The sequence below is a fragment of the Bidens hawaiensis genome, unplaced genomic scaffold (genome assembly GCF_021521415.1).
Source record: "Bidens hawaiensis isolate Kalapana, Puna unplaced genomic scaffold, B.hawaiensis_p1.1 tig00027112_1, whole genome shotgun sequence".
Classification (NCBI taxonomy): Eukaryota; Viridiplantae; Streptophyta; class Magnoliopsida; order Asterales; family Asteraceae; genus Bidens; species Bidens hawaiensis.
The window spans coordinates 49100-59529 of record NW_027494379.1 but is presented as its reverse complement, the minus strand read 5'-3'; the positions used below and the strand labels follow the sequence as shown (position 1 = coordinate 59529).

Below are 10430 nucleotides of genomic sequence, written 5' to 3'. Positions count from 1 at the left end.
CCAATGAACTAGGTTACCACCAAACTACTGTTTCGATACATTTTTGGGAATGGCTGGGTAACGTGATTTAATTTACCAATATTTTAATATTAATTATGTGTTAAATTATTTAGAACAAAATTCGTTCTCTACTTTTCACTTAGAGCATTCCAAGCATTTTCTCTATTTTTATCTTTATAATTACATTAAAAAAAATATTACATTTTCTCTCTTATATACAATTTAATAATATTTTTTACATATTTATTATTATTTTTTATCTTTCATCCATTCACAACCACTTTTTAGTATATTAAAAAATAAATAGATGATGAACATTGTTTCTCTAAATTTGCTCAAAATTTACTCATTTTTCAAAAATCTCTCTCCTCCACTCATTAACACTCTTTTAAAAAATTTAGAGAACTCCCTCACATAATGATAAAGGAGTTACCGAGAATACTCTTACAATGATTAATATAACACTCTTTAAAAAATTTAGAGAACTCTCTCACATAATGATAAAGAAGCTACCGAGAATATCACATACTTTGTATTATAATCCAAAATAAAGTAGGCTTTATTGAAAAATTATATGAACTTTGCAACAATTTATATTTGTAATAATTATGTTGGAAAAGTTGTTAGAAGAAACGGTTTCCCTAACATGCGTTTTTCTCACAATTTTTGTAGGAAAATTGTTGAAAAATGATTTTCCAACAAATTTTCCACTAAATGTAAGAATATACTCATTTTTAGTACTGAATATATTAAACTATTTAAAAAGATTAAAAACCAAAAAGTTCATTTAGATTGATAAAGTGGTATTTGAATGATAAAGTTTGGGTAAATATGTAATAAGAGATCTTAACAACGGGATATATGTAAGGGATGTAATATGGTACAAATAAAATTAACATACTAAATATAAAAATAACTAGTCATTTGTATTTATGTATTTAATACAAGCTCTATATGTAAAAATCCCAAAAGATAAGAAAAAAGTGCAACACTAAATTGGCTCTCGTCATTCATAACGGTTCTTTTTCCGGTGTCAATCTCATTCCTATGTCTCAAAAGCTAACTCTATACAATATCACTTATACAAACCTAACTGTGAATATACATGCTATGTGTATTGTCTTCAAACTAATGCCCTATCGTAACAGAAATGAAGGTACACCCAAACTTACTTTGTAATTAACGTGTAGGAACTAATATTTGCTAGAATTTGAATTTTGATAAATTGTTGCACCTTTAAACTCTAAAACTCATGGTGACATATAGAAATTGATGATTTCGTGAATCTAAGATTTTTCTTGGGAAATAGGAGACAATGAAATGGTTTCTAGGAGAGAAAAAAATGCTTTGGTTTCTAGGCGATCCGTCTATGAAATTGTGGATCCTAGCGTTTGCTGCAACGCCGGCCTTGAGGCATGGCGGGGTAGTCGACGGCCAGATGCCCGACACCCCGCTAGGCCCGAAATATTTTTTTTTTTCAAAAAAATTTATATGTATTTTTATCAAAAGAATATGTATAATTAATGTTTCAACACAATTACATAACCACTAGCTTGGTTTAGTGGTAAAGGGGTATGACATCTAACCAAAAGATTGTGGGTTCTAGTTTTATTTGAGACAATTTTAAGCTTATTTTTGTACAAAAGTTTTTTACACAACTCAAATCATAATCAAGTAAGCTCATTTAAAATTAAATTTTTTAAACTCAACAAAATGTTTTTTTTACTTAAGGCCCAAAATAAATTTCGCCTTCGGCCCAAAAATGTTTTCGCCTTTTGGAGCCGGCCCTGGTTTGCTGACTGTGTGATGGATTGTTTGCTGAGTTGAACAATTCACACATGTTCAAATTTCAAATGGAGGAACCACTAAAGTCATTTATTAGATTGTACAAGTCATATCCCATTGAGTATCATACATGACTTTGCAGTTCACGATCCACCGCCTGTGCGATTGATAGTGGTTCCTTCATTTGGAATGGAGGAACAGTTGGCAAGTTGAAAATCAATAAAAAATCCAATATTTTATAGGGAAAATTGACAATTGAATCCGGTTTTTCCGATTATTTTCATATCTGCAATAGTGTGAAAAGAAGGAATCCTCCAACTCACCAGACAAACATTCACATGATCTGCAACGACGTTAGGATCTGCCATTTCAAATGGTGGATCGCCTAGAAGCCAAAACATTTTCATCTCTCTTCTAGAAAACTACAAAAGCATGTGATTTTCTCCTATTTAAAAACAAAGTTCGACATTGTGGCGATCAATTGTGCATGAGACAATACAGTAGTATCTTTACGATGCCCTGAATCCGGATTTTCCAAAATGTGGCTTGTAAAATCATTAATTGGAAGCTAAAGTTCTGAGTTGGAAGCTTAAGTTTTTTACAATGGTAGGAATAAAATCAATAATTGATTGATTTGTTATGTCAAATATGTATTGATTTTGAGACTCCTTATGACCCCTTTGTATATTCCACATATGCCTTTGTGTTCTTGCTGGTGCAAATATGTACCCTTGACATTTGAATGGTCAATGGTTTAAATGTATTCAAAATAGGTATTTATTGTTACATACACACACATAAATATATTCAAATGGCAGACTCGTATTAAAACAGTGTTGGTAATAGAATATGGTTTGTGTTCATAGTTGCAATACGAATAGCGCTAAATTTGTCATGACTCAAGATGATTGTTGCAAATATGTTTATATTTAATGCATACAAACTCTTAATGGTGATATGAGTTCATAAACTGTCATAATGTATTTAATGTCAAAACTAATTTGGTGATTGTACATTTTGTACATTTGTAAATGAAGTGATTGTACATTTGTACATCCCAGTTGTTTGATCCTTGATAACTAAAGATGAAGCCCAAAAACAATTAATAAAGAACAAATAAGAATCTGATATATATATATATAAAGTACATACAGATGAAAAAAAAAATCAAATTATAACACTGCTATAGACTATAATGATATGTATGAAAAACCAATATGAATAATATATATATATATGTGCTAACTGTATCTTAGTCTAATGTAGCTTAGAAATGGTTTATCGGGTACTGGTATCAGCTTCATAACCCATCCGATAGGCCACGATAAAGCTGCAATACCAATACCAATACCAATTCCCCACTGCACACCGTTTAATCTTTCTGTGTCCGCAAACTTCTTCAAAAACTCCACCATCAAAATCTGAAGGATAATAGTCATCCCGATTATTCCAACAAACAGTCTGTTTTTGTGTATACCTTTGAATATATTTCTTTTATCCAGCTTCCTCGAGTTGAACTCGTTAAACACTTGACATAGCACAAAGGTATTGAAAATTATCGTGTCCTTCACCCTTTCATCCACGTTAAATATCGCCATACCTTTAAACTGGAACGTCAATAAAACAGTAATCTGGAAAGTAGCTTGTGCCAGTAGGTTTCTCCACATGATATTTGTTATGAGTGGCTCGACCCGACCCACAGGCGGTTTGTCCAAGAGTTCCTTAGTGGGCCCTTCTGTTGCAAGTGCAAGTGCACCCAGAGTATCCATGATTAAGTTCACCCACAAGAGTTGAACCGCGGTTAAAGGGACCGAACCAGAAGTTACCGCTGCAATGAAGTTAATAACAAGAGCTGCTATATTTACCGTGAGCTGAAATTGGATGAATTTTTGGATATTATTGTACACGCATCGGGCCCCACATTAATACAGTTGATACAGAGGCAATGTCGTCATCTAAGATGACAATATCTGAGCTCTGTTTCGCCACTTCGGTTCCTTGAATTCCCATTGAAAGTCCAATATCCGGTCTTTGAGTGCTGGTGCGTCGTTTGTCCCGTCACCGGTAACTGCCACAACATGTCCTTTTTGTTTCAAGCATTTTACCATTAAAAGCTTATCAAAAGGCGAAGATCTTGCCATCACACGGATTTTATCAACCTTTTGCATTCTTTCTTCGTCTGTGAAATTACGAAACTGAACACCTTCCACCACTTCGTCTTCACGTACTTCTTGGCCCGATTCACGTATTCCACATTCGGTGGCTATGGCTTTTGCTGTGAAAACATTATCTCCAGTTATCATCTTGACTTCAACTCCTGCAAACCTGCAAGTTTCAATAGCTTTTTTGGATCCAGGCCTACACGGGTCCTTCAACCCGACTATCCCGAGCAAAGTTAAGCCTTCTTCTGCTAACTTTTGATAATCGGTGCCTTCTAAAACCCTCTTATGTGTGAAAGCAATGCACCTGAGACTACTTGCTGCCATTCCTTCGATGATATTCTCCAACTGTGTTCTTGAATCGTTATCCATTATCATTTTACACCCGTTGCTGTCATAATATTTTGAACACATTGCTAGTACCATCTCTGCAGCTCCTTTCCAATGAACATGAATAGTGTTGTCGTTCCTCCTAATTGAAACCCCACTTCGTTTTTTCTTTGAATTAAAAGTATCGACATGAATAATGGTTGAACTTTGTTTCAGCTTCTCCACATCCATATCCAAATCCTCAACCGCCCACGATAAAATCGCTTTTTCAGTTGGCGACCCGGAGTATTCGGGTTCCATCCGTGGGGAGCGTTTGAAAATCGTACCCGTGGTGTTGAATCCGACCGCCTCATGGAGAAGCTCAAGGACATTTTGGGAGATAACATTTGAAGAATATTGTTCCATGTACTCGAGACCGAGCCAGAACTTTGTTACTGTCATCTGGTTCATAGTCAAAGTCCCGGTTTTATCAGTGCATATAACCGTTGCTGAACCCATTGTTTCACAAGCAGATAGCTTCCGGACCATGGCTTGATCAGCCATCATTCTCTTCATAGAATATGCAAGTGTGAGTGTGACAGCTAGCGGTAAGCCTTCTGGGATGGCCACCACAACAATGGTCACCGCTGCCGAGAATATATCTGTAACCGAATCTAGTATTTTGTTTACACTAGTCTGTTTTCCATTGTACTCTCTGTTACCATTTTCATCTTCCGTGTTTCCCGTGAAATAACAAATTAACATAACGACAAGAACTAGGAAAGCAACTGCAAGACCTACCTTTCCGATTGAGGAAGTTAGTTTGTTGAGGCGTGACTGTAATGGCGTTTGCTCGTTATTTTCACCGGTGATGGAACTCATCATCTTCCCCCACGCGGTGTTCATCCCGACCGATAACACTAGCATCTGACAGTGCCCGTCAGCCACTTTAGCGCCCGAGATTAAAGACGGATTAGTGTTGGAATTAACTTCTATCTGCTCACTCTCGCCCGTCATGCTGGACTCATCTACTAGCAACGAATGCCCGTCAATAAACAATCCGTCCGCTGGTATTTGATCTCCGACATTCAAAACCACGATATCTCCAACGACTATATCGAATATGGATATCTTTTGTCTTCTTCCTTCTCTAACAACATCAATTTTGATATTATTGCTTATCTTTGACAAACTGTCAAACTGTTTTTCCTGTCTAAAGTTACTAATCGCTGACACAACAATAACTAGAAACACCGCGAGAAGTATGCTTCCACCTTCATACCATCCTTCTTTAATCCCGTATTCTTTGATACCAAAACCAAGAGAAAGAATCGCACACCCTATCAGTATAAGAATCGTGACGTCCTTAAAAGCCTCGGCCACAAAATAAAACAACCCCTTGGGACAGGGTTTCTCATACGTGTTGGAACCAAACACGGCTATCCTTTCGTTTAAATCTTGACCATCGATTCCATTTTCAAGATGAGTGTCAAGTGCTTTAGCTAAACCTTTGACACCATCAAACATGTGTAGCGTTTCCAAGTCTTTTTTTTGTACGATATTAACAAGTTGTGTTTGATCAATACCATGGAAATATTGATTATCAGACACCTTAGGAACATCGATATCTGGGACGATTTCGATAACCGAATACTTGGGGAATTCGGAAACGGGTAGTAGTGCCTTGGAGATGATGTTTTTGGCAATGGTGTTTGAGAAATGTATAGTAAAGTAAGCGCGACGCCATCGTTTCTTAGCTGTGGTAAAGGTTGCAGTGCTTATGTTGTAGAACATGTTGCCAATATCATGCAAGGGTTGAACTTCTACAACCATTTTCGAGTACTGGTGTCTTTGCAAAGTAAGAACAGATATTATTAATGTAACTAAAACTGGTAACGATTTATGTTTATGTTGTGGTTCAAAGGCGCCAACCTCATTTTATACATAAAAAGGAGGGAAACTTTGTAATATCGTAAGACTGAGTTGGCTATAATATCTAGTTTTCTTTTATATATAATAAATTATTAAATATTTATAAGTTTAATATATATGAATTAAGTTTATCTATTATTTAGTTTCCTTGGTAAATTCTAACTAGATTTCATTATTGTTTTATATTTTCCTAGTTTTATATGCTTTAGTTTTTCAATATTCTTCGTTTAAGAAAAAAAAAAGAAAAATAATTATAAAATTTGCCTCAAAGCAGTTTTTCGTTTTTTCTTCTTGTTTTTGAAACCTAACTCACTCTAGGATTTCTATCAAATTATTTTGTCTCATGATAGCATGCTCAAGTCCCTTAAGCATTATGTGTTTGCAATTTTTTTTCATAGGGCTCTATTACAAATGCTTTTCTTAGGTAAAAAAGACCTTCGGGCCACTCAGTTTACTGTCATATACATGAACTATTAATATATATATATATATATATATATATATATATATATATAATTATAGGTGTAAAAGTCAATCTGAGCAAAATATGCACTTCTATATAAATATACTAGAAAGTAGCATGCTTTTATAAAAACATGAAAAAATACATTTTTTTCTTAACATTAAAACAGTAAAAATCAATTTGCTGTTATGATTAGGGTTTATTTTATAGGTGTTTGCTGTTATTTTTGGTTCGTATTTGCTAATTTTCGATTATAAGACGTTATAAATATTTGTTAATTTATATTTTGTTGTTAATATTAGACTTTTTTTTCTTTTGTTGTTATAAGTATTTGATGGTATTTGCTGTTATTATCTTGTTATTGATTTTGATTCTTTTGTTGTAATTTTAGGTTTTTTTCTTTGTTATTATAAATCATTGTTTATGTAGATTGGTATTGTAGTTGGTATCCCACATTCGGTGGCTATGGCTTTTGCTGTGAAAACATTGTCTCCGGTTATCATCTTGACTTGAACTCCAGCAAACTTGCAAAGTTCAATAGCTTCTTTGATGCCGGGTCTACATGGGTCCTTCAACCCGACTATCCCGAGCAAAGTAAACCCTTCTTCTGGAAATGTTTGGTAGCTCGTGCCTTCTGGAACCTTCTTATGCGCGAAAGCAATGCACCTGAGACCACTTGCAGCCATTCCTTCGATTATATTCTGAAACAGTGTCCTTGAATTGCTATCGATTATCATTTTACGCCCATTGCTATCATAATACTTTGAACACATTGCTAGTACCATCTCTGCGGCTCCTTTCCAGTGAACATGAATCCTGTTGTCATTTTTTCTCCTAACCGAAACCCCACTTCATTTCTTCTCGGAATTAAAATGCTCGACATGAAGAACAGTCGAACTTTGTCTCACTTTCCCCATATCCATTCCCAAAACATCAACCACCCACGATAAAATCGCCTTTTCAGTTGGGGTTCCGGAGTATTCATGGACAAATCCTGAAGCGGGTTTGAAAACCGTAACAGTAGTGTTGAACCCGATTGCCTCGTGGAGAAGTTCAAGTACTTGAATAGGAACATTGGAAGAACTTGGTTCCATGAACTCGAGACCGAGAAACAACTTTGCTACGGTCATTTGGTTCATAGTCAAGATTCCGGTTTTATGGGTGCATATAACCGTGGCTGAACCCATGGTCTCACAGGCGGACAACTTCCGAACCAAGGCTTGATCACCCATCATTCTCTTCATTGAATATGCATATGTGAATCTGACCGCTAGAGGCAGGCCTTTAGGTATGGCCACCACCATGATGGATACTACTGCCATCAAGATACCCGTCAAGGAATCTAGTGCTTCGCATAAACTCGTGTGTTTCCCATAAAACTCTTGGTTACCGTTTTCGTATTCTGGGTGTCAGGTGAAGTAACGAATCAACATAGCTAGTAGAACCAGGAAACCAACTGCAAGACCTACCTTTTCGATTGAAGAAGTTAGTTCGTTGACGCATGATTGTAATTGTGTTTCCTCATCATAATCACTGGGTTTAGAACTCATCAACATGCCCCAGTTGGTGTTCATTCCGACTGATAACACTAGCATCCGGCCATGTCCACTAACCACTTGAGAACCCGAGAACAAAAACGGATTATTGATTGTGTTTACGACTATATGCCCACTCTCACCCGTCATGCTCGACTCGCTAACTAGCAAAGAATGCCTATCAATAAACAACCCGTCTGCTGGTATCTGATCTCCAACATCCAAAAGCACAACATCTCCAACAACAATATCGAATAGCGATATCTTTTGTCTCCTTCCTTCTCTAACAACGAAAATCGTGATACCATTTCGTATTTCTGAGAGCCAGTGAAACTGTTTCGCCTGTCTGAAGTTACTAGCCACAGATACAACGACAACCATAAAGACAACCAGAAGTATGCTTCCGCCTTCATACCATCCTTCTTTGATTCCATCTTGTTTGATACCAAAACCAAGAGAAAGAACCGCACACCCCATTAGTATAAGAAACAATTTGTGGCTGAAACCTTCGGTAAGAAAGGAAAAGAAACCCTTTGGAGGCCGTTTTTGGTAAGTATTCGAACCAAACACACTTCGTCTTTTATTTAAATCTTGACCATTGATTCCATCTTCAAGATTAGTGTGAAGGGCGTTTGCTAAGCCCGTGACACCATCGAACCTGTTAAGCCTTTCCACGTCTTTGCTTCGTATGATTTCCGTGAGTACTGAGTTGTGTTTGATCAACATTGTATGCTTGATTGCCAGACATCTGTTCAATATTAATACCAACCAGAGGAACAGCAGTTTGTGGGCTGCGAATCTTGACATCTTTGCAAAGAGTCTCGACCTTAAAATAAAACAAACTCACTGGACTCGATATCTCACAGAAACTGGAACCGAACACAACTAATCTCATTTTGTTTAAACACCTGACTGTGATCCCATGATCAAGATCAGTGTCAAAGGTTTTTGCTAAACAATTAGAAGGGATGATATCAATAACAGAACATGTCGGGACTTGAGTAACGGGTGATATAACGTTTTTGGCAATGGTTTTTGTGAAACATATGATCAAGTATGCGCGACTGCCATCGTTTCTTGGCTTTGGTAAGGGTAAGCATGATACGAATGTTTTCAATGATACAAGAATCGATTTATGTCCTGCTTGATGAAGCACCTTACTTAACTTATATACTAATTACTAAATTAACTACTCTAGGAAACTGCCTAGAAACAACATGGAAACTCATTAGTTTATGGATTTAGTATGACTGAGAAATATTATTATAATATGTAATATTGACAAAGATATTAAGATTAGTCATTTGGCCTATGTGGTACATCCTGGCATCCATATTATAAGTTTGATGCATATTTTCTGGAAATTACAAATATAGTTTAGTGTTTGTCGGTGGGTAATATATTAATATTGATGATTTCAAACATTAATGAGCGTTAGGTTTGGCAATCTGGATGGGTCGGGCTATGGGACACTACAGGTAGGGGTGCAAACGAGCCGAGCCGAGCCGAGCCAAGCCCGAGCTCGACCACACTCGAGCTCGGCTCATTTAACTTACACAGAGCTCGAGCTCGGCTTGTTTCGAGCTCTATTTCCAAAGCTCGAGCTCGGCTCGTGAGTAGATGTTCAAGCTCGAGCTCGACTCGGGCTCGACTCGTTTATCATTTATTTTTTTATTTTTTAAATAATATAATTATTTTTATATATTATTTTCTATTATAATTTTCTGTATAAAATAATATATATATATATATATATATATATATATTATTTAGTTATTTTTATTAACAATATATATATATATATATATATATATATTAATTAGTAATTATTAAATATATGATTTAAAAAATTATATAAAGGACAGGCTCGTTTAGGCTCGCGAGCCGGCTCGAGCTCGATAGGTGAAGCTCGGGCTCGGGCTCGTTTATTAAACGAGCTTACTTTTAGGCTTGAGCTCGGGCTCGGGCTCGATTAAGCTCAGCTCGTTCGAGCTTTTTAACGAGCCGATCCCAAGTAGCTCGCGAGCAGCTCGGCTCGTTTGCACCCTTAACTACAGGTTCTGGTGAAAACGGTTCTAAGCAAATTGAGTTTCAATTAAAATGAGCTCTAAGCAAAACAAATTCAGGTCAATACGAGTTGTTTGAATAATACGGCCATCCACCCCCACCCACTGCTTGAAATAAGTCGTCGTAGAAATTTTTTTTTTGTGATTGGATTAGATAAATATTAGGTTTACATAATATATA

At 36.2% G+C, this 10430-nt stretch overlaps 2 pseudogenes; both read right to left on the bottom strand.

The window, feature by feature from the left end:
• Window positions 1-3026: 3026 nt before the first annotated feature.
• On the bottom strand, window positions 3027-6087 carry LOC143574800 (calcium-transporting ATPase 12, plasma membrane-type pseudogene; annotated as a pseudogene).
• Window positions 6088-7231: 1144 nt separating this feature from the next.
• Window positions 7232-8909, bottom strand: LOC143574799 (putative calcium-transporting ATPase 13, plasma membrane-type pseudogene; annotated as a pseudogene).
• Window positions 8910-10430: the final 1521 nt, after the last annotated feature.